Source organism: Tamandua tetradactyla, chromosome 21 (genome assembly GCF_023851605.1).
Source record: "Tamandua tetradactyla isolate mTamTet1 chromosome 21, mTamTet1.pri, whole genome shotgun sequence".
NCBI classification, from domain to species: Eukaryota; Metazoa; Chordata; class Mammalia; order Pilosa; family Myrmecophagidae; genus Tamandua; species Tamandua tetradactyla.
In genome coordinates, this window is record NC_135347.1 from 46,335,869 (window position 1) to 46,360,276 (window position 24,408).

Below are 24,408 nucleotides of genomic sequence, written 5' to 3' on the forward strand. Positions count from 1 at the left end.
GTCATATAGAAATAGATACATAAAACCATTAAAATGAATGAGTAAATGTTAACAAATGAGAATAAATATAGCAGACAATGTTCATATTCATTAAATAGGGGCCATACAAAATGCTAGAAAGAAAACCAAACCACTCAGATAAGAAATAATTGTAACTCTATGTAATTATTCTTCTGTCCTTGAAAAGCACATAAAAGAAATCTGCCAATATGTCTTTGAAGGATAATTTTTACAGTAGGAAGATGGATCTTGCCCAGCTGTCAATGTTGGGCAGAAAATGGGTGTGATATGGTGTACATCACGGAAAGGAGAACCTTGTCCCTCTTCAGGGTAAGATTTTGATGTAGAGTAAAATGTAATTAAGATAAATGTTGTAATTCTAAGTGAAAATGTACCCTTGAATTATTCTTCTGTTTTCCAGATTATATTGCAAATCCTCTAAAAAGCTTTGGAATATGATCTTTACACTCTGTGGAAATTACTTTATGGCAATTGTCATAGAGAACCAAAGTTTATAAAACATAATATACAGGTACTGTCATGACAAATTGAAAAGATATATAATTTCACTAGTTTCATTAACTTATAAAAAATTATTTAAAACTATGTTGACATATTAAGCAATGCCCCTTGCCCAGCCTTCCAAGTACACCATCCTACTTGATTTTTACTCCTTCCCAATCCATTTGAATCTCATTATTATCTTGAAATGTCCTTATCAGCCTTGAGAGGAAGACAAGATACCCCTAGTGGAATAAGAAGGACTTTACTTTATTGGTTCTTTTCCCCCCAATTCATAGACCAAAGGTACAAAAATAAAAATAATTTAAAGGAATTATAATCCACTTTTATTTTCTTTCCACCCAGGGTTATTGACTGGCAAATTGAGAGTTGGGAGGGCCAAAGTGAACTGATGACATGTCTTCAAAGAGAGACTATATATATTTGCTAAATTTAACAGCACAAATTACCTACCTCAGCAATATAGTTGGACACTGTCTTGTCACAGTATGAATGTTAATTCTATATTGTACCTGGAAGTTCCTTGAATTGTCATCAATGAAGACTTGTCACTGACATTATTCTGCATATTTGCTACTTATCTTCCATCTGGGTAATTAACTTTCACTTCTTATAATTTCTTCCCTTCCAACTGTTCTAGAAAACACCTGTATTTAATCTCCAGAACGTGATAGGTCCTATGCATGTAAGGTGGGTCCCCAGACCCACTGCATAGTAGTGTTGGTTGGAAATGAAAACTCCAAGCTTTTAGGCAAGTAGCAATACCTGGAACCAACTCTAGTTTTCCTCCAGAACAGAAACACTTCAAAACTAACCCCATTATCACCACCCTCCTCCAATACTTGAAGTATAAATAGGGGAAATAAATTTGTATTAGAAATTGATGCATGCCAGAAACATGAAATTTGATATGCAAAATGGCAATATGACAACAGTTAAAGTAGAGCTGAGTGATGATTTCTTTCTAAATGTAATGCAGTTTATCCAGGGGTTTAGTATATGGGATTCTTATATAAGCTAACATCTGTATCATAAGAGCAAAGGTCTAGAGAAGAGGCAGACAATGGGCCATCTTGGATTAAGTTAGTGACTATGGGCATCCTTTTGATGCCAATGGCTAGTTTGGTATCACATGGTGATTCTCCCTCTAGTTTACACTCTTTAAGTGAGCTAGGCAAAGAACAAAACACTGCCAATCTTCTAAATCCATAATGGCCTCTGTGCCAAAAAATTGGTGACTCATTTTTTGCTACTATGTCTAACAAGGGAAAATAAAAATGGTTTGGCCAAAAAGACAATTCTCCTTAGTATGAATGTCTATGATGTAGGTGTCATAGACTTCTTCCCTTCCTTAAGTTACTGGGGAAAGTATACAGAAAAAGTATCTGAAACTACACTAGTATGCTATTACCATTGTTAAAAATGTTTGTTAACATTCTTACAGAAAATTCTAAATTTGTCCACACCACAAACACACACACACACTTTCTCACCAGGATCACAAAATGAATGCTATTTTGGTATACTATACTTGAAATGCTTATTACAATGAATCTTAACCTGAGCAAATAAAAATTGTCAAGCTGACTCAAGAAGTAAGATGAGATTAAATCTTAGTTGCCTACAGCATTAAACTGTTTGTTGCAGCATCTTTAATTGACTTCCCTTACTTCTCCATCTATGATTCTTAATCCCTCATATTTCCTCATATTTCCAAATAAATCATTTTCATTTAATCTTGAAGAAATCAGAATTTGCTAGTTGGTGCCAAAAATGACCTTAGAAAGAAGACACATGGTATAAGATTCTGAATTTGAATCATTCACTGGTCTGAGAGCAATGAAGTTTCCACCACTAATTACGAATGGGATAGAGTTCCCACCAGTTTTCTTTAGGATTCCTTTTAGTAATATGTCGACGTATGGTACTTTAGGAAGTGATATGGGTAGCAAAAAGAGCATTAGTTTTTGCAACAGCTCCAGCCATTGAAAGAAATTGAGATGTAAGTAATTATATGACTGACTCTAATTAACTGCATAGGAGCCTTGAAAAACATGATAGCATCACATCACTCAACTATCATCTCAGAGCACACTGAGGTGAAGAAAAGTCATTCTTGATGGACATCCTTATCTCCTCTTGCAGTTGGTAGGAGGGCTGTGCAGAAAATAAGACTTAAGATTTGATCAGGTGGGACCCACGGAGGAGGCGCCCATAACTCGTGGAGTACTTGGGCCATGTGCAATATTACACCAGTGGGATCTCCTGCAAGATGATTCAAGTGAAGCCTCAAACAAAAATAAGCTTCCCTGGACTTCCGGAGAAGATGGCGGCTTAGTAAGACGCGCGGGTCTGGGTTCCTCCTCCAAAACAGCAACTAGGGAGGTGGAAACGATACAGGACAGCTCCTGGAGCCATGACAGAGACCAAGAGGACAGCGTACCCCATTCTGCAATGGCTGACTGGCTGGGAGAACCTGTTCCGGTGAGATCGCCGAGGTGCGCGGGCTTCCCCAGGCTGGGGTGGCAGGAGGCCGGAGTTCCTCCCTCCCTCCTTCCCAGGCAGGCTGGGAGAATTGGAAAGGTGGTCCCCTCAGGCTGCGGCAGCTGGCACCCCCCCAACGCACGGCCCCCCGGACAAGCTGGGAGAATTGGATCGGAGATCCCCAAGCCGCGGAGAATGGCGACCGGGATCCCTTCCAAACACGTGGCTTCCCGTTCTGGCTGGGAACGGTGGATAGGCACTCCCACAAGCCGTGGCGGCTGGTGCCCCACCGCCACACTTGGCGCCCTGGGATGGCGGGGAAATTTGGACAGGCGCTCCCCCAAGCCACGGAGGTCGGTGCCCCCCCACCATGCTTGGCGCCCCGGGCCAGCTGGGAAATTTGGACAGGCGCTCCCCCAAGCCACAGAGGCTGGCGAACCTCCCCGCGTGTGGATCCCCGGGCTGGCTGGGAGATTCGGATTGGTACTCCCCCAAGCCGCTTTGGCTGGTGACCCCTCCCTACAGCAAGAGTTTTCCAAAGTTAAAGGAGCCACAGCATCTTTTACAGGTGGGACCCGCAGACAGATGAGCACCATGAGCACCACCTACTGGGCAGGAGAAGAAAAACAGAGCCCAGAGATTTCACAGAAAAATCTTTCAACCTGCTGGGTCTCACACCCAGGGAAATCTGATTAAATGCCCAGACGCCAGGAGAAGATAATGGATCACGCTCAGAAAATTGAAGATATGGCCCAGTCAAAGGAAAAAACCAATAGTTCAAATAAGATACAGGAGCTGAGACAACTAATGCTGAATATACGAACAGAAATGGAAAACCTCTTCAAAAACCAAATCAATAAATTGAGGGAGGACATGAAGAAGACATGGGCTGAACAAAAAGAAGAAACAGAAAAACTGAAAAAATAAATCACAGAACTTATGGGAGTGAAGGACAAAGTAGAAAAGATGGAAAAAACAATGGATAACTACAATGGTAGATTTAAAGAGACAGAAGCTAGAATTAATGAATTGGAGGATGGAACAATTGAATTTCAAAAAGAAACAGAAACTATCGGGAAAAGAATGGAAAAATTTGAACAGGGGATCAAGGAATTGAATGACAATATGAAGCGCACAAATATACGTGCTGTGGGTGTCCCAGAAGGAGAAGAGAAGGGAAAAGGAGGAGAAAAACTAATGGAAGAAATTATCACTGAAAATTTCCCAACTCTTATGAAAGACCTAAATTTGCAGATCCAAGAAGTGCAGCACACCCCAAAGAGAATAGACCCAAATAGGCGTTTTCCAAGACACTTACTAGTTAGAATGTCAGAGGTCAAAGAGAAAGAGAGGATCTTGAGAGCAGCAAGACAAAAACAATCCATCACATACAAGGGAAACCCAATAAGACTATGTGTAGATTTCTCAGCAGAAACCATGGAAGCTAGAAGACAGTGGGATGATATATTTAAATTACTAAAAGAGAAAAACTGTCAACCAAGACTCCTATATCCAGCAAAATTATCCTTCAAAAATGAGGGAGAAATTAAAACATTCTCAGACAAAAAGTCACCGAGGGAATTTGTGACCAAGAGACCAGCTCTGCAAGAAATACTAAAGGGAGCACTAGAGTCAGATACGAAAAGACAGAAGAGAGAGGTATGGAGAAGAGTGTAGAAAGAAGGAAAATCAGATATGATATATATAATTCAAAAGGCAAAATGGTAGAGGAAAATATTATCCAAATAGTAATAACACTAAATGTTAATGGACTGAATTCCCCAATCAAAAGACATAGACTGGCAGAATGGATTAAAAAACAGGATCCTTCTATATGCTGTCTACAGGAAACACATCTTAGACCCAAAGATAAACATAGGTTGAAAGTGAAAGGTTGGGAAAAGATATTTCATGCAAATAACAACCAGAAAAGAGCAGGAGTGGCTATACTAATATCCAACAAATTAGACTTCAAATGTAAAACAGTTAAAAGAGACAAAGAAGGACACTATCTACTAATAAAAGGAACAATTAAACAAGAAGACATAACAATCATAAATATTTATGCACCAAACCAGAATGCCCCAAAATACATGAGGAATACACTGCAAACACTGAAAAGGGAAATAGACACATATACCATAATAGTTGGAGACTTTAATTCACTACTCTCATCAATGGACAGAACATTTAGACAGAGGATCAATAGAGAAATAGAGAATCTGAATATTACTATAAATGAGCTAGAATTAACAGACATTTATAGGACATTACATCCCACAACAGCAGGATACACCTTTTTCTCAGGTGCTCATGGATCATTCTCAAAGATAGACCATATGCTGGGTCACAAAGCAAGTCTTAACAAATTTAAAAAGATTGAAATCATACACAACACTTTCTCGGATCATAAAGGAATGAAGTTGGAAATCAATAATAGACAGAGTGCCAGAAAATTCACAAATACGTGGAGGCTCAACAACACACTCTTAAACAACCAGTGGGACAAGGAAAAAATTACAAGAGAAATCAGTAAATATCTCGAGGCAAATGAAAATGAAAACACAACATATCAAAACCTAAGAGACGCAGCAAAGGCAGTGCTAAGAGGGAAATTTATGGCCCTAAATGCCTATATCAGAAAAGAAGAAAAGGCAAAAATGCAGGAATTAACTGTCCACTTTGAAGAACTGGAGAAAGAACAGCAAACTAACCCCAAAGCAAGCAAAAGGAAAGAAATAACAAAGATCAGAGCAGAAATAAATGAAATTGAAAACATGAAAACAATAGAGAAAATCAATAAGACCAGAAGTTGGTTCTATGAGAAAATCAATAAGATTGATGGGCCCTTAGCAAGATTGACAAAAAGAAGAAGAGAGACGATGCAAATAAATAAGATCTGAAATGGAAGAGGACATAACCACTGACCTCACAGAAATAAAGGAGGTAATAACAGGATACTAGGAACAACTTTACGCTAATAAATACAACAATTTAGATGAAATGGACAGGTTCCTGGAAAGACATGAACAACCAACTTTGATTCAAGAAGAAATAGATGACGTCAACAAACCAATCACAAGTAAAGAAATTGAATCAATTATTCAAAAGCTTCCTAAAAAGAAAAGTCCAGGACCAGACGGCTTCACATGTGAATTCTATCAAATTTTCCAGAAAGAATTAGTACCAACTCTCCTCAAACTCTTCAAAAAAATTGAAGTGGAAGGAAAACTACCTAATTCATTCTATGAAGCCAACATCACCCTCATACCGAAACCAGGCAAAGATATTACAAAAAAAGAAAACTGCAGACCAATCTCTCTAATGAATATAGATGCAAAAATCCTCAACCAAATTCTAGCAAATCGAATCCAACAACACATTAAAAGAATTATACATCATGACCAAGTAGGATTCATCCCAGGTATGCAAGGATGGTTCAACATAAGAAAATCAATTAATGTAATACACCATATCAACAAATCAAAGCAGAAAAATCACATGATCATCTCAATTGATGCAGAGAAGGCATTTGACAAGATTCAACATCCTTTCCTGTTGAAAACACTTCAAAAGATAGGAATACAAGGGAACTTCCTTAAAATGATAGAGGGAATATATGAAAAACCCACAGCTAATATCATCCTCAATGGGGAAAAATTGAAAACTTTCCCCCTAAGATCAGGAACAAGACAAGGATGTCCATTATCACCACTATTATTCAACATCGTGTTGGAGGTTCTAGCCAGAGCAATAAGACAAGGAAAGAAATACAAGGCATCAAAATTGGAAAGAAAGAAGTAAAACTATCACTCTTTGCAGATGATATGATACTATACGTCGAAAATCCGGAAAAATCCACAACAAAACTACTAGAGCTAATAAATGAGTACAGCAAAGTAGCAGGTTACAAGATCAACATTCAAAAATCTGTAGCATTTCTATACATTAGTAATGAACAAGCTGAGGGGGAAATCAAGAAACGAATCCCATTTACAATTGCAACTAAAAGAATAAAATACCTAGGAATAAATTTAACTGAAGAGACAAAAAACCTATATAAAGAAAACTACAAAAAACTGCTAAAAGAAATCACAGAAGACCTAAATAGATGGAAGGGCATACCGTGTTCATGGATTGGAAGACTAAATATAGTTAAGATGTCAATCCTACCTAAATTGATTTACAGATTCAATGCAATACCAATCAAAATCCCAACAACTTATTTTTCAGAATTAGAAAAACCAATAAGCAAATTTATCTGGAAGAGCAGGTTGCACCGAATTGCTAAAAACATCTTGAGGAAAAAAAACGAAGCTGAAGGTCTAGCGATGCCGGACTTTAAGGCATATTATGAAGTCACAGTGGTCAAAACAGCATGGTATTGGCATAAAGATAGATATATTGACCAATGGAATAGAATAGAGTGCTCAGATATAGACCCTCTCATCTATGGACATTTGATCTTTGATAAGGCAGTCAAGCCAACTCACCTGGGACAGAACAGTCTCTTCAACAAATGGTGCCTAGAGAACTGGATATCCATATGCAAAAGAATGAAAGAAGACCCGTATCTCACACCCTATACAAAAGTGAACTCAAAATGGATCAAAGATCTAAACATTAGGTCTAAGACCATAAAACAGTTAGAGGAAAATATAGGGAGATATCTTATGAATCTTACAATTGGAGGCAGTTTTATGGACCTTAAACCTAAAGCAAGAGCACTGAAGAAGGAAATAAATAAATGGGAACTCCTCAAAATTAAACACTTTTGTGCATCAAAGAACTTCATCAAGAAAGTAGAAAGACAGCCTACACAATGGGAATCAATATTTGGAAACAACATATCAGATAAAGGTCTAGTATCCAGAATTTATAATGAGATTGTTCAACTCAACAACAAAAAGACAGCCAACCCAATTACAAAATGGGAAAAAGACTTGAATAGACACCTCTCAGAGGAGGAAATACAAATGGCCAAAAGGCACATGAAGAGATGCTCAATGTCCCTGTCCATTAGAGAAATGCAAATCAAAACCACAATGAGATATCATCTCACACCCACCAGAATGGCCATTATCAACAAAACAGAAAATGACAAGTGCTGGAGAGGATGCGGAGAAAGAGGCACACTTATCCACTGCTGGTGGGAATGTCAAATGGTGCAACCACTGTGGAAGGCAGTTTGGCGGTTCCTCAAAAAGCTGAATATAGAATTGCCATACGACCCAGCAATACCATTGCTGGGAATCTACTCAAAGGAATTAAGGGCAAAGACACAAACGGACATTTGCACACCAATGTTTATAGCAGCGTTATTTACAATTGCAAAGAGATGGAAACAGCCAAAATGTCCATCAACAGAAGAGTGGCTAAACAAACTGTGGTATATACATACAATGGAATATTATGCAGCTTTAAGGCAGGATAAACTTATGAAGCATGTAATAATATGAATGGACCTAGAGAACATTATGCTGAGTGAGTCTAGCCAAAAACTAAAAGACAAATACTGTATGGTCCCAATGATGTGAATCGACACTCGAGAATAAACTTGGAATATGTCATTGGTAACAGAGTTCAGCAGGAGTTAGAAACAGGGTAAGATAAATGGTAATTGGAGCTGATGGGATACAGACTGTGCAATAGGACTAGATACAAAAGCTCAAAAATGGACAGCACAATAATAGCTAATTTTAAAGTAATCATGTTAAAACACTGAATGAAGCTGCATCCGAGCTATAGGTTTTTCTTTTGTTTTGTTTTGTTTTGTTCTTACTATTATTACTTTTATTTTTTTTCTCTATATTAACATTCTGTATCTTTTTCGGTTATATTGCTAGTTCTTCTAAACCGATGCAAATGTACTAAGAAACGATGATCATGCATCTATGTGATGATGTTAAGAATTACTGATTGCATATGTAGAATGGTATGATTACTAAAAAAAAAAAAAATGGACAGCACAATACTACCTAATTGTAATGTAATTATGTTAAAACACTGAATGAAGCTGCATCTGAGCTGTAGTTGTTTTTTTTCTTATATATTTTTGTATTTTTTATTTTTATTTTTATTTTTTCTCTATTTTATCATTTTATTTCTTTTTCTGTTGTCTTGCTATTTCTTTTTCTAAATCAATGCATATGTACCAAGAAATGAGGATCATACATCTATGTGATGATATTAAGAATTACTGATTGCATATGTAGAATGGAATATTTCTAAATGTTGTGTTAGTTAATTTTTTTTAATTAATAAAAAAATGTATTCTAAAAAAAAAAAAAGATAGGAATACAAGGGAACTTCCTTAAAATGATAGAGGGAATATATGAAAAACCCACACCTAATATCATCCTCAATGGGGAAAAATTGAAAACTTTCCCCCTAAGGTCAGGAGCAAGACAAGGATGTCCATTATCACCACTGTGATTCAACATTGTGTTGGAGGTTCTAGCCAGAGCAATTAGACAAGAAAAAGAAATACAAGGCATCAAAATTGGAAAGGAAGAAGTAAAACTATCACTCTTTGCAGACGATATGATACTATACGTCGAAAATCCGGAAAAATCCACAACAAAACTACTAGAGCTAATAAATGAGTACAGCAAAGTAGCAGGTTACAAGATCAGCATTCAAAAATCTGTAGCATTTCTATACACTAGTAATGAACAAGCTGAGGGGGAAATCAAGAAACGAATCCCATTTACAATTACAACTAAAAGAATAAAATAACTAGGAATAAATTTAACTGAAGAGACAAAAAACCTATACAAAGAAAACTACAAAATCTGTTAAAAGAAATCACAGAAGACCTAAATAGATGGAAGGGCATACCGTGTTCATGGATTGGAAGACTAAATATAGTTAAGATGTCAATCCTACCTAAATTGATTTACAGATTCAATGCAATACCAATCAGAATCCCAACAACTTATTTTTCAGAAACAGAAAAAACAATAAGCAAATTTATCTGGAAGGGCAGAGTGCCCCGAATTGCTAAAAGTATCTTGAGGAAAAAAAACGAAGCTGGAGGTCTCACGCTGCCAGACTTTAAGGCATATTATGAAGTCACAGTGGTCAAAACAGCATGGTATTGGCATAAAGATAGATATATCGACCAATGGAATCGAATAGAGTGCTCAGATATAGACCCTCTCATCTATGGACATTTGATCTTTGATAAGGCAGTCAAGCCAACTCACCTGGGACAGAACAGTCTCTTCAACAAATGGTGCCTAGAGAACTGGATATCCATATGCAAAAGAATGAAAGAAGACCCGTATCTCACACCCTATACAAAAGTTAACTCAAAATGGATCAAAGATCTAAACATTAGGTCTAAGACCATAAAACAGTTAGAGGAAAATGTAGGGAGACATCTTATGAATCTTACAATTGGAGGCGGTTTCATGGACCTTAAACCTAAAGCAAGAGCACTGAAGAAAGAAATAAATAAATGGGAGCTCCTCAAAATTAAACACTTTTGTGCATCAAAGAACTTCATCAAGAAAGTAGAAAGACAGCCTACACAATGGGAGACAATATTTGGAAACGACATTTCAGATAAAGGTCTAGTATCCAGAATTTATAATGAGATTGTTCAACTCAACAACAAAAAGACAGCCAACCCAATTACAAAATGGGAAAAAGACTTGAACAGACACCTCTCAGAAGAGGAAATACAAATGGCCAAAAGGCACATGAAGAGATGCTCAATGTCCCTGTCCATTAGAGAAATGCAAATCAAAACCACAATGAGATATCATCTCACACCCACCAGAATGGCCATTATCAACAAAACAGAAAATGACAAGTGCTGGAGAGGATGCGGAGAAAGAGGCACACTTATCCACTGTTGGTGGGAATGTCAAATGGTGCAACCACTGTGGAAGGCAGTTTGGCGGTTCCTCAAAAAGCTGAATATAGAATTGCCATACGACCCAGCAATGCCATTGCTGGGAATCTACTCAAAGGAATTAAGGGCAAAAACTCAAACGGACATTTGCACACCAATGTTTATAGCAGCGTTATTTACAATTGCAAAGAGATGGAAACAGCCAAAATGTCCATCAACAGACGAGTGGCTAAACAAACTGTGGTATATACATACCATGGAATATTATGCAGCTTTAAGACAGAATAAACTTATGAAGCATGTAATAACATGGATGGACCTAGAGAACATTATGCTGAGTGAGTCTAGCCAAAAACTAAAGGACAAATACTGTATGGTCCCACTGATGTGAATGGACATTCGAGAATAAACTTGGAATATATCATTGGTAACAGAGACCAGCAGGAGTTAGAAACAGGGTAAGATAATGGGTAATTGGAGCAGAAGGGTACAGACTGTGCAACAGGACTAGATACAAAAACTCAAAAATGGACAGCACAATAATACCTAATTGTAAAGTAATCATGTTAAAACACTGAATGAAGCTGCATCTGAGCTATAGGTTTTTTTTTTTTGTCTGTCTGTTCGTTTGTTTGTGTCTCTTTTTTTCTTTTTCCTTTCCTTTTTTTTACTATTATTACTATTTTTATTTTTTTCTCTATATTAACATTCTATATCTTTTTCTGTTGTTTTGCTAGTTCTTTTCCTAAATCGATGCAAATGTACTAAGAAACGATGATCATGCATCTATGTGATGATGTTAAGAATTACTGATTGCATATGTAGAATGGAATGATTTCTAAATGTTGTGTTAATTTCTTTTTTTTTATTTAATTAATAAAAAAAAAAAAGAAAATGATTTGACCAAAAGAATGTCAGGGTTACAAAGAAAACTGAATTCCCTGTCTTGGCAAGTGTCTCCTATATTAGTCAGGGGCCTGATATGGGCTTAGTGGTATAGGGACTGAATACCAGGATGAAAACATTAAAGAAAATGTTCTAGAAATTCATGACCCACCAGATTCTTCTGAAGATTATGGCTGGCAGAAGTGAATCCCTTTGCTGTTTTCAGAAGAGAGCAGCTTCCTTATGTCTGACTAATGGACAAAGGCATACCAAGATAAATACCCTTCATGCTAATCCTTACCTTCCTGAGGATCAGCCCTGACTTCCCCTCTTGCTCTAACAAGTGAAGAATACAATCCTTCTTTCTGCAAGAAATGGATTATTCACTAAAAAGTTGCAGGACCCACTAATTTTATTAGGAATTGGGATGACATTTATGGCAGTGGAGCTTGAGAATATAAGACAGAAGATGGATCAAATATAGGGCTGGATAGGGAAGAGCTTATTAATGTTGGTTCAAATTGATTCAAGATTTATTAACCTGGCAACGATGCCTGAAGTCAGTTCTAATACTCTGCTAGGATGGCTCATTGAATCTTGGAAATGATGTTGGCCTGTAAACAATGAGATTGAGATACTAAACTGTTTACGCAGCATTTTGAGGAACAATTAGGAAACTGAGAAGTTGCCCTGCTATAATAGATTACTAATTTAAGCTAATTTTGTCCTTCAGGAAAGAAGAACCCTGACTTTACGATAATAATAAGGATGCTCTATGAACAGATACACTGATACTGTTGAGAAGTAAGTAGTGACTGTCCTCTGTAGGTCAAGGTTGTTAGTGGGACATACTGCCATAGTACTGAGCTTCTTAGCATAAATAAGAATAACAGAATTCCAGAACTGTAGAGATCAAGAATGTACTTACTTGTTGCTTAAGTGGGTGAAATTACTCTCATAGGCATCAATTCTAGAATGCAATTAAGCAATTGAACAATCTATGGCAATGATAATAGCCCATGATGCTACAAGGGACAGAAAAGTTAGTTGATGATGGTATTAATTGAGGGTGTGTGTGTGTGTGTGTATGTGTGTTTTATATATATATATATATATATATATATATATATATAATGTGTGTATGTGTGTGTGCGCAATTGAAATCTGGCAAGGAAATCTGGCAAGGAAAAGGCTGATGTCAACCACATATTTGAATGTCATTATCTCTCACCCAGCTTTCAAAACTGAGTCATATGTCAGAACAGAGTCCATGATTGAAAGGGAGGCCAAGTCCATTTTAAGAAAAGAACTTTAGACATCACAACAGGTATATATAATAAATAGTTCTCAAAACCGTATCCAAAGGGGTCTAAGACTATCATAACTAGGAATAGTGAAACCAGACGTTTCAGGAAATTTTAGATACTGGGGCTGAGCTGACACTGATAGCAGGGCACCCAAAACATGTCAATATGATACTGATTAGAGTGGGAGTTTTCAGAGTTTGGATGATATGGGGTTTTCTGTACCAGCTCTCTCCCATCATTTATCTAATGGACCCATTGAACCACCCGGTGTTCATTGTTCTGGTCATCAAGTCCATGATTCAAATGGATTTGCATAACAATTGGCAGAAGCTTTACATTGATCTGATGAACTATAGGGAAAGAGCAATTATGATAAAAAGACTAAGAAAATTTCCCACTCAGCAAACAAAATAGTATATTAGGAGCAGGTAAAATGGCAGAGATTTCCGAACTTCTCAGAGATAAAGGAGACACCATCACATTCCTATTTAATTTACTGAGATGGCTGTGCATAAAAACATGTTGTATATGGAGGATGATGACAGATGATTATAAACCTAATAGATTGATAATGCCTATTGCATTTCTGTGCCCATTATAGTGTCTTTGCTAGAATAGCTCAACATAACCTCCGACTCAGTTTGGCTTCTGTGATCTAGCAAATGTTCTTTTCCATCCCTTTCATGAAGGAGTTTAAGGTATTTCCATTCACCATGCATAGCAGAACGCATTTGCTGTCTTGTCCAGAACTATGCCTGTTCTCTGTCATAATAGGGCTTGAAGTAATTTTAAACAGCCTTAAAATTACGAAGAATACAATCTTGAGCATTTTGGGGGACTAAAACCAGGCCTCAATCAAATCGTAACTAATATCTTTAATATGTACCATGTCTTAGGCACAGGGCTATATCCTCTATAATACTATTTAACTCTCACAATCATCTATTATCCAAGTTTTAGTACAATCTCATTTAATTTTCACAATGTATCTAATGTATAGGTATTATTAGTGTCACCATCTTATGGAGCAGTGGCTCATTATCAAGGATGATTTTGCCTCCAGAAAGCTTGGCACTATCTGGAGATAAAAGTGGTTGTCATAACAGGGAAAACAACACTGGCATTGTGCTGGTAGAGATCAGGGATGTTCTGATCATAAGATCATAAGATGCCCAGGACAAAAGCCTCAAACAGAATTTTCAAGTCCAAATATAATAATACCAACCTTGAGAAATGCTATTATAGAAGAAGAAACCTAGGTACTGAAAATTTATCTTTGCCCCTATCCACCAAATAATAATGGCAATCTAATAATTTTGGGGAAAATGTTTGATGTTTAAAAATTCTTAATTCTAGTAATTTTTTTTGTTAAATCGTGTAAATAGTACTTTAAAATGTCTGAAATAGGTGGGTACCAGCATGGCAGGGTGTGTGGGATTGCAGTGGCAGAGCTGCAGCTGCTCCAGGTCAGAAGCTGATGGACTTCAAGGTGAAGAGTCTGGAGAGAGAAAACATCCAGAGGATGCAGTGCCTCATGTTGCGTGCAGGGCCAGCTGTTACGAGGACATTCATGCATCCATGTAACAAGTTCATCAATGCATTGAGTACTGCCATGAGCCTCTGGCTCAAGCTGAGGCCCTGGCAACGAGCAAGTTAGAGAAGTTCCAGGTCTGCCTGGGTGCACTATGCATTGCAACAACAAAACCTTGATGGATACAGGGAGTAAGGAACTGCAGATGAACTACAGTTGGAGAGCTGTGTGACCAAGTGTACGTATGACCACATGAACCCATCCCATCCATAATCAAGAAAATGAAGGTGTCTCTCTCATCCATGGGAATGTAAGAGTCTTTGCCCATCCCACCCAGAGAAGGGGAGGAATCTTTACAAAAGAAGACTGGAAATTTTGGCCTTTTTTTTTTTTACGTGGGCAGGCACCAGGAATCGAACCCTGGTCCTAGGGCATGGCAGGCAAGCATTTTTACCTGCTGAGCCACCGTGGCCTGCCCTTTTTTTTTTTTTTTTTTTTTTTAAATTTTGGTCTTTTAAGTGAAGTTTATGAATGACCAAATAAGGATGGATGGCGACAGGGTTAAAGATACTGTCACCAGTCTCCTTTATATACTTCAGTCCATAAAACTGAAATGGAAAAAAACTGGTGCTAAAATTCAGATCAGAGAAAACACTGGAGTATTTTTTTAAAGTCTAAGTTTCAAACTCAAGTGCTTGTCCTAGTAGTAGGGTGCTTCCTTGCTGTACCAAGCCAAGCCCTTCAACATGCCAGTCTTCTTGGTGCACAGGTTCCAACAGGCCAGTGGTTTCCTCTCACTGCCTGTCATTATGGCCCCTGAGGCTGTGAACAGAAAGCAAAGGAAGATCTTGCAGTGGCTCTGTTTCCTTGACAGAAAAGGGAGTTTTTGACTTTTTTTTTTTTTTAATACATGGTCAGGCACTGGGAAATGAACCCGGGTCTCCAGCATGGCAGGTGAGAACTCTGCCACTGAGCCATTGTCACACTACCCAGACAAGGGAGTTTTGATAATGATTACTAATATCGACAATATCTGGGAAAGAACAGTGAAGGATGAACTGCTGGCTGCTTAAGAGAATTCTGAATTATCAGATTTGGAAGGTTTGGTTTTACGTAGAACAGAATGGAATGAAAGCCTAAACCTGTCCTTATCAGCTTAGCCCCCTAAAATAATCAAGCCCTCTTGAGGCATACTCAGCAGTAAAATTAAGGGAGGAAAATTGGCAACTCACGGGCTTGAGTGAGCTGCAACTCCCTTAGTGCAAAGCCAGGTGCCACATTCCGCCGGGGCCTCTGCAGCATGCCATGCTCCTGCCCCAGTACTGACACCTTAGCATTTTAATAAGGACTTTGTCTTTCTACTAACTTATTACTTGAAGTGATAATATAGTCTGTCTGTTTGCTGTTTCAAGACTGTGATATATTTTCCTAGTGATTTGGTTTGAAAATAAGCAAGCTTTAATTTTCCCCCTATGCCCAACCCCTAAAATTTTCTGAAATAATATTCAACTCTTTTAGTCTGCCGACATTTCTTTCCCTTTAATAACATAGCTCATGAAATAGCCTTTGCCTTTATAACTAAGAAATTAATTTCCTCATCTCTCTTATCAATTAAATGCTATAAAATCCTTCCCATTTAGTATTAGCAAATATTTGAAGATTCTTATTACTTGCTTGATTTGAGCACTGTTTAAGCATACTATGTTTTTTTAATCATGTTTTGTGAGGTAGTATTGTCATCTTTAACTTTCCCTGATCTAAGAATACATGATCTTTAAATCATGTAAATTTATGCCTAAATTAGCCATATTATTTTTTTCTTACCTATATGTTATTTTAATATACCTTTTCTGCCAGGAATATTTTCTTGTTTTTAATAACTCAATGTATATTGCATTTCATATTATAGATAATTGTGTTCTATCATTTTTTTCTCCCAAAGTAAACCAATAATATATTAAGGATATGAGGCATCTGTTGAACCTTACATTTATATCAAGTATGTTGAATTCTGCAGGCTTTTTTTTCCATTACTCAGTTTGTTATTGAGAATACATAGCAATATGCAGTGCATGAATGTCAATAGTTGGAGATTAATTTTGAGCTCATTGGTCTTAAGCCATGGGTGACTCTTGTCCAGAGAGTTCAGGAATGAAGGAATGGCACTGATTGCTGTCCAATATAAGGTAAGTACATATATATAATAAAATATAAAAATATAAAATATTGGCTATATAATGACACAGTTCTGCCTAAATTTATCTGATCTTCCTATAGAATATTAGAATTTTATGAAGAAATGTTTAAATTGCCATAATTTCAGATGCTTTATAAGATCAGATAATAAGCCTATAATTTAGTGTAGATAAAAACTATTCTTTAAGTAAAATGGGCCACACTAGAAAGAACCATTCTTATACATTAGATACAGATGAATATGTAGTATAATTTATTGATCACTAGGGTAATAGTGAGTTGATTTATCACATTTCCACGCTTTGTTTCTTGAACCCATGAATCCCGGTTGTGGGAGAAACAGCACCATGAAGTATATGCTGATTTAGAATATATAGAGCCTCTTGGAGAGCATTACCCAGCCTTGCAAGGCATTTCCATGTGGTTGGCTCTGTAACTGAGTCTTCAGAAGGTGAGTCTGAGTCACCAAGTTAAAGTCATAAAGGAAGTTTTATCCACTGGGGCCAAGGTTATCAGAGCTACTCCTCTCTGTTCCTGGGAATTTAAAAATATGTTATGGAACATGGTGATATAAACATGAACTGAAAGCCTTTCCTCAGAGATTCACAGAAGAAAAAGGACAATTCTTACTTGTTCAGAATTGTGGAGGAAGCTATAGACTGGAAAAGGATCTTGTAGAAGTTGAATCAAAGAAAAAGCTAAAATACAAGTAGGAAACTTCTAGAAGCCAGTCCTCTCCCCTCCCCCTCATTAGGTCCCACACAACTTGACAAGTGCACAGAAACAGTGGCCACAATCTTTCACAACTCCCGCCAGGGTCAGAGAATAAATTTTTCACAGCAGTGAGACAGATCTCCACTATATCCTGACATAGAGACCCCCAGCAATGGCAATACTTGAGCTATGGGACAAGGAAGAATTGAAAAGGGCAGCTGGGAGGATTTTCCAAAATGGAGGAGTAGGGAGAAAATATAACTGCAAATCTTCCCTAAAGGCAGCAAGTACCCAGGCAGAAAATACCTAAATCAACTGTTTGGGGACCAGGGGTAAAGGGGAGGATACTGCAAGGCCCAGATCAGTGAGGAACAAAGAAAACATGGACAAGTTCATGTTTCCAGCCCTGGATCCCGCTGCTCATTCCCCACCTCTTAGGGAAACAGTGGCAGGAAGTCTGATCCTTGCCTGGGTGTGGCTGCACACTGAGGCAGCTGGGGAAAACTTTGTGGCAGGTAAAGAAGTGGGCATGTCTCCACATTTAGTCAGATTTTGGCTGGTGAAGTAAGGGCACAGGAAACCAGCAACTTCAGCCTCACCTGGGCTCCACAGGGTAAACCGCCTCTGAAAATGATTAAATCGCTGAGCAGTGCTATATGCTCGGGAGGCCTGTAAGTGCAGGGAAATTATAGGGATTTCAGAACTTCTCCAGACACTATTGTAGGCACATCAGAGCTGGTTTATATCCCCTGCTCCATTACCTGGCCCTGTTTTGGTTTAGAAACATGGGTGACTCAACTGTCTAAGCAGTTCCGTAATACAAACCCAGGTCTTGCTGGCTAGCTGCTGACTGAGGAAGTGGAAAATTCTCACTCTCCCAGCCCAAGGCCTCACCATATGGGAGCCTGGTAATCACCAGACACATTGTGCCCACAGGTGGATCTTAATCAAGGAGAACAGTGTCCATCCCTTATGCTCAGAGAAAACCAGAGCCCAGCCTGTCTCAAACTTGTTACAACTACAAAACTGTTTCATCTACAAAAATCTGAGCCCAGCCTGTTTTCAGACTTGCTCCTGGGAGAGGGGTGGGGGAAAGGTGGATGCTTAAAAGTTCTGTAATTTTCAAGCCTGTAGGGAATGGGGGCTGAAAAGCTGCTTCTCTCCCCCACAAGCACAAGAAAAATAAGAGAAGGGTGTGCTGGTTTGAAATGATGTATGTACCCTAGAAAAGCTATGTTTTAATCCTAATCCTATTTTGTAAAGGCAGCCATTTCTTCTAATCCCTATTCAGTATTGTATGTTTGAAAATGTAGTTAGATAATCTCCCTGGAGATGTTATTTAATCAAGAGGGATTGTTAAACTGGATTAGGTAGAGGTGTATCTCCACCCATTCGGGTGGGTCTTGAGTAGTTTCTGAAGTCCTAAAAAAGAGGAAACATTTTGGAGAATGGGAGATTCAGAGAGAGCAGAGCAGAATGACATAGGCACGAGAAGCAGAGTCCACCAGCCAGTGACCTTTGGAGATGAAGAAGGATAATATCTCCTGGGGAGCTTCATGAAACAGGAAGCCAGGAGAAGAAGCTAGCAGATGATGCTGTGTTTGCCATGTGCCTTTCCAGATGAGAGAGGAACCCTGACTGTGTTCCTCATGTGCCTTTCCAGATGAGAGAGAAACTCTATGTTTGCCATGTGCCTTCTCACTTGAGAGAGAAACCCTGAACTTCATCAGCCTTCTTGAACCAATGTATATTTCCCTGGATGACTTAGATTGGACATTTCTATAGATTTGTTTTAATTGGGACATTTTCTCAGGCTTGAAACTGTATACTAACATCTGATTAAATTCCCCTTTTTAAAAGCCATTCCATTTCTGGTATATTGCATTCCATCAACTAGCAAGCTAGAATAAAGAGGAAGGGCAAGGCACATTGCAGTTGGTGACTGTTATTTAGAGAATTCAGAGTGCAGGAGGTGAACAATAGAAACAATTTAAGCCTGTCTTCAACAAAACATCTGTCACAACCATGCCCTTGGCAGGGACAGGGTCTGATGAGAATTAAAGGCACTATACAACTTTATGCCTGTGGACAACAGAGGGCTGACAACCACCATCCTCTTGGCAGGGCAGGAAAAGTGCAGAATTAAGAGGCTTCACAAGAAATACTTGAACCCTGCTGGGTCTCATCTCCAGGAAACCTGGATTATGATTACATTCCCTTCATGAGTTCTGGGTCTGATTTGCTGGGAAAATCTGACTTGCTTCAATCATATCTTGGAAGATCCTCTTCCCAAAGCCAAGTCTCCAGGTAAAAGTTACTAGAGATAATGAGAGGAATATTAAAAACATATAGAGGCAAAAAACAAAACAACACAAAATAAACAGCAGATCAGCATTCCTTGAAGAGGATCAGGGAAGGCAGAGCTTTTCCAAGGGTGGAAAGAACTGCACACACACACATGCAAAAAGAGTAAATCTCAAACAAAACTTCCTTATAGCAGAACAAGAATCAGAAAATGAGAGCTGAAAAATTCTGATTGGCAATAAACAGAAACCATGCTAGAGGCCTAGAATAAGTTGAACCAAATGTTAAAGAACAAAGCCAACAAATAAGAAAACCTTAGGCAAAAGAGAGGGAAAAAAACTCCATAGTAAACTAATCAAGAAAATCAGATGCTTAGACACCAGTAAAACATCATGACTCATACTAGGAAACATGATGATATGGTCTAGTCTGAGGAACAAACTAAGGCTTCAAGTGAGATGCAGAAGTAGGAACAACTAATTAAAGATGTTCAAACAAATCTTCAAAATCAATGCAATGAACTGAAGAAAAATGCAGCAAAGGAGATGAAGGATATAAAGAAGAAACTGGGTAAACATACATAAGAACTTGAAAGCTTGAAAGACAAATGGTAGAAATTATGGGAATGAAAGTCACAATAGAAGACAGCCACAATAGAATGAAAGCCTACACAATAGAGATATGTAGCAACAGATATGAAGAGGGAGAAGAAAGGATTAATGAACTAGGAGACAGGACACCTGAAATTCTACGCATAAAAAAACAGGGAAAAGAATGGAAAAATATGAGCAGAGCCTCAAGGAACTAAATGACAACATGAAACACATTAATAAATATGCTGTTGGTGCCCCCAAAGGAGAATAGAAGAAAAAAGGGGAAGAAAGAACAATAGAGGAAATAATCACTGAAAATTTCCCAGCTCTTATGAAAGACATAAAATTGCAGGTCTAAGAAGCACAGCTTATGTCAAATAGAACAGATACACATAGACCACTCCAAGATAATGACAAATTAGATTATCCAATGTCAAAAACAAAGATACTGAAAGCAGAAAGCGAAAAGCAACCTATCACATACAAGGAAGCTCAATAAGACTATGTGTGGAAATCTCAGCAGAAACCATGGAGGCAAGGAGGCAGTAGGTATGCCCTTTAAATGGGATTATTTGCATGGAGAATGACACACCCAATTGTGGGTTGGACCTTTTAATTAGGTAATGTTCATGTAGATGTGTCTCCTCTCACTCAAGGTGCATCTTAATCCATTTGCTGGAGTCCTTTAAGAGGGGAACCACTTTGGAAAAATCCTCAGAGCTGGATATAGACAGAGATGTTTGTAGATTGAGTCAGAAATAGCTCAGGTGCTAAGGAAGGACTCACAGAAATAGTGAGAAACTGAAGAGAAGAATTCTCCAGCCCTGGTAAATGCTCAGCTAAGAGATGTAACCCAGAGTTTTGCCCAGAAGAGCTAAGTGTGGACCCACAGATGCTTAGAGAAGAAGTCACTGGAATCAGAAGATGGAAGCAATGGAACTGGAAACAAGGACCAGTAGATCACTGCGACATGCCTTTCTATGTGATAGACACTGGCCTTTCTTTGGAGTCAAGGTATATCTCTGTGGATGCCTTAGTGTGACATTTTTCTGGCCTTACAACTGTAAATGTGTAATTTAATAAATCCCCTTTATAAAAGTTCTGTTCCTGGTATATTGCATTCCAGCAGATTTAACAAATGAAAGCAGAGAAAAAAAAAAATAAGGTATGACATATAAAATCCAAAAGGCTGTAAGGTAGAAGAAAGTAAAGCCTTTGCAGTATTAGCACTAAACATTAATGGATTAAACTCCCTAATCAAAAGACATAGACTGGGGGTGCAAGGGTAGTTCAGTGGAAGAATACTTGTCTGCCATATGGGAGATCCAGGTTCGATTCCTGGCTCATGCAGTTCCCAAACAAACAAACAAACAAAATCAACAAATGATGCTGCAATAATGGGATACTCACATGGATAAAAAAAGAATGAAATGTGATCCTGCCATACATCATATAAAATAAAAAAAAGACAGCCAAATGGATAAAAATATATATCCATCTATAGGCTGTGTACAAGAACATTTTAGACCCAAGGACAAAAATAGAATTATTGTGAAAGTTTGGAAAAAGAGATTTCATGCCAACAACAACTAGAAAATATAGAAGTATTGTAATAATTTCAGACAAATTAGACTTCAAATGTAAAACAGTTAAAAGAGACAAAGAAGGACATTATGTTTAATAAAATGAACAACTCTTCAGAAGACATAACAATCATAAATACTTATGAAAAGAGCCAGATTATCCCAAAATACATGCAGCAAATACTGACAACACTGGAGAGAAAAACAGACAGCTCTCCAGTACTATTTGGAGACTTAAATACACCGCTCTCTTCAATGGACAGAACATCCAGACAGTGGATCAATGAGGAAAAAGAGATCTTGAATAATATGATAATATGATCTTGAATAATATGAACTAGACTTAACAAACATTTACTGAACATTGACTCCCAAAGCAACAGGATATACATTTTTCTCCAATGCTCATGGATTATTCTCCAGGATAGACCATATGTTGGGTCACAAAACAGGCCTTTATACATTTTAAAAGATCAAAATTATACAAAACACTTTCTTGGATCATAATGGAATGGAGTTAGGTATTTTTTCAAGCCTGAAAAATTCACAAATATATGGAGACTAAACAGCACACTCTTTAACAACCAGTGAGTCAAGGAAGAAATTACCACAGAAATCAGTAAATACCTCTAGCAAATGAAAATGGAAACCCAACATATCAGAATTTATTGGGCAGAGCAAAGCTACTGCTGAGCAGTAAATGTATTGCCCTAAATGTCTAAATTAAAAAAAGAAAACAAGAAAAAGCAAAAATTGAAGAATTAAACACTTACCTGGAAAAACCCCAAAGCAAACAGAAGGAAAGAAATAACTAAGGTTAGAGCAGAAATAAATGAAATTGAGAACATGAAAACAATAGAGAGAATCAAAAAAAGCAGAAGTTATTTTTCTGAGAAAAATCAATAAAATCAATGGATCTTTAGCTAGGCTGAGAAAAAGAAAAGGAGAAATGATGCAAATAAGTAAAATCAGAAATTCTAATGGGGCCAAAACAACTGACACTTCAGAAATAAATAAAACAATGAGAGAATGCTATTAGCAACTATATGCTAACAAACTCGATAATTTAGATAAAATGGGCAACTTCCTCAACAAGTATGAACAACCAACATTGAGTTGGGGAGAAATAGAAGACTGCAACAAACAAATCACATGTAAAGAGATTGAATCAGTTAACAAAAAACTCCCAACAAAGAAAAATCCTGGACAATATGGCTTCACATGTAAATTCTACCAAACATTCAAGAGAGAGTTACTATGAAACCTGCTCGAAAAATTGAACAGGAAGGAAAGCTACCTAACTCATTCTAAGAAACCAACATCACCTTAATAACAAATCCAGATAACGATACTACAGGGAAAAAAAATTACAGGCCAATCTCTTTAATGAATATAGATGCAAAACTCTTCAACAAAACACTTGCGAGTTGAATCCAGCAGCACATTAAAGGAACTATACACGATGACCAAGTGTGTTTTATCTCAAGTATGCAATGGTGGTTCAACAGAAGAAAATTAATCAGTGTAATACACCATGTCAAGAAATCAAAGAAGAAAAAAACATGATCATCTCAATTGATGCAGAAAAGGCATTTGATAAAATTCAGCACTCTTTCTCGGTAAAAACCTTTCGAAGGATGGGAATAGAAGAAACTTAGTCAACATAATAAGAGGTATATATGAAAATCCCACAGCTAACATCAAACTCAAAGGGGAAAGACTGAAAGCTTTCCCTTTATGATCAGGAACAAGGCAAGGATGCCCATTGTCACCATTGTTATTCAACATTGCACCAGAAGTTCTACCTAGAGCAGTTAGACAAGAAAAATAAATAAAAGGAAACCAAATTGGAAAGGAAGAAGTAAAATTTCACTGTTTGCAGATGACATATCTTATATGTAGAAAATCCTCAAGGGCAGTGCAATGATGGCTCAGTGGTAGAATTCTCACCTGCCATGCCAGACACCCATGTTCAATTCCTGGAACCTGCCCATGCCAACAGCAACAAAAAAAGAATATTCCCCAAAATCTACAGCAAAGCTACTAGAGCTAATACATGAGTACAACAAAGTGGCAGGATAGAAGACAACATGAAAAATCAGTAGGGTTTCTATACACGGGGAGTGGGCAGTCTGAGGAGGAAATCAAGACAAAAATTCCATTTCCAACAATAAATTTAACCAAAGACAAAAAAGACTTATGTACATAAAACTACAAAGTTCTGCTAAAAGAAATCCAGGAAGTCCTAATAAATAGAAGAGCACACCAGTCATCAACTGGAAGGCTAAATATAGCTAAGATGTCAATTCTATCCAAATTGTTCTATATCTCCAATGTAATACCAACTAAAATCCCAACAAATTACTTTGCAGAAGTAGAAAAACAATAATCAAATTTATTTGTAAGGGCAGGGTGCCCTAAATAGCTA

General features: G+C 37.6%; 1 pseudogene; it reads left to right on the forward strand.

Annotated features, from left to right (window-relative positions):
• Nucleotides 1-14,453: 14,453 nt before the first annotated feature.
• Nucleotides 14,454-14,904, forward strand: LOC143665204 (protein FAM136A pseudogene; annotated as a pseudogene).
• Nucleotides 14,905-24,408: the final 9,504 nt, after the last annotated feature.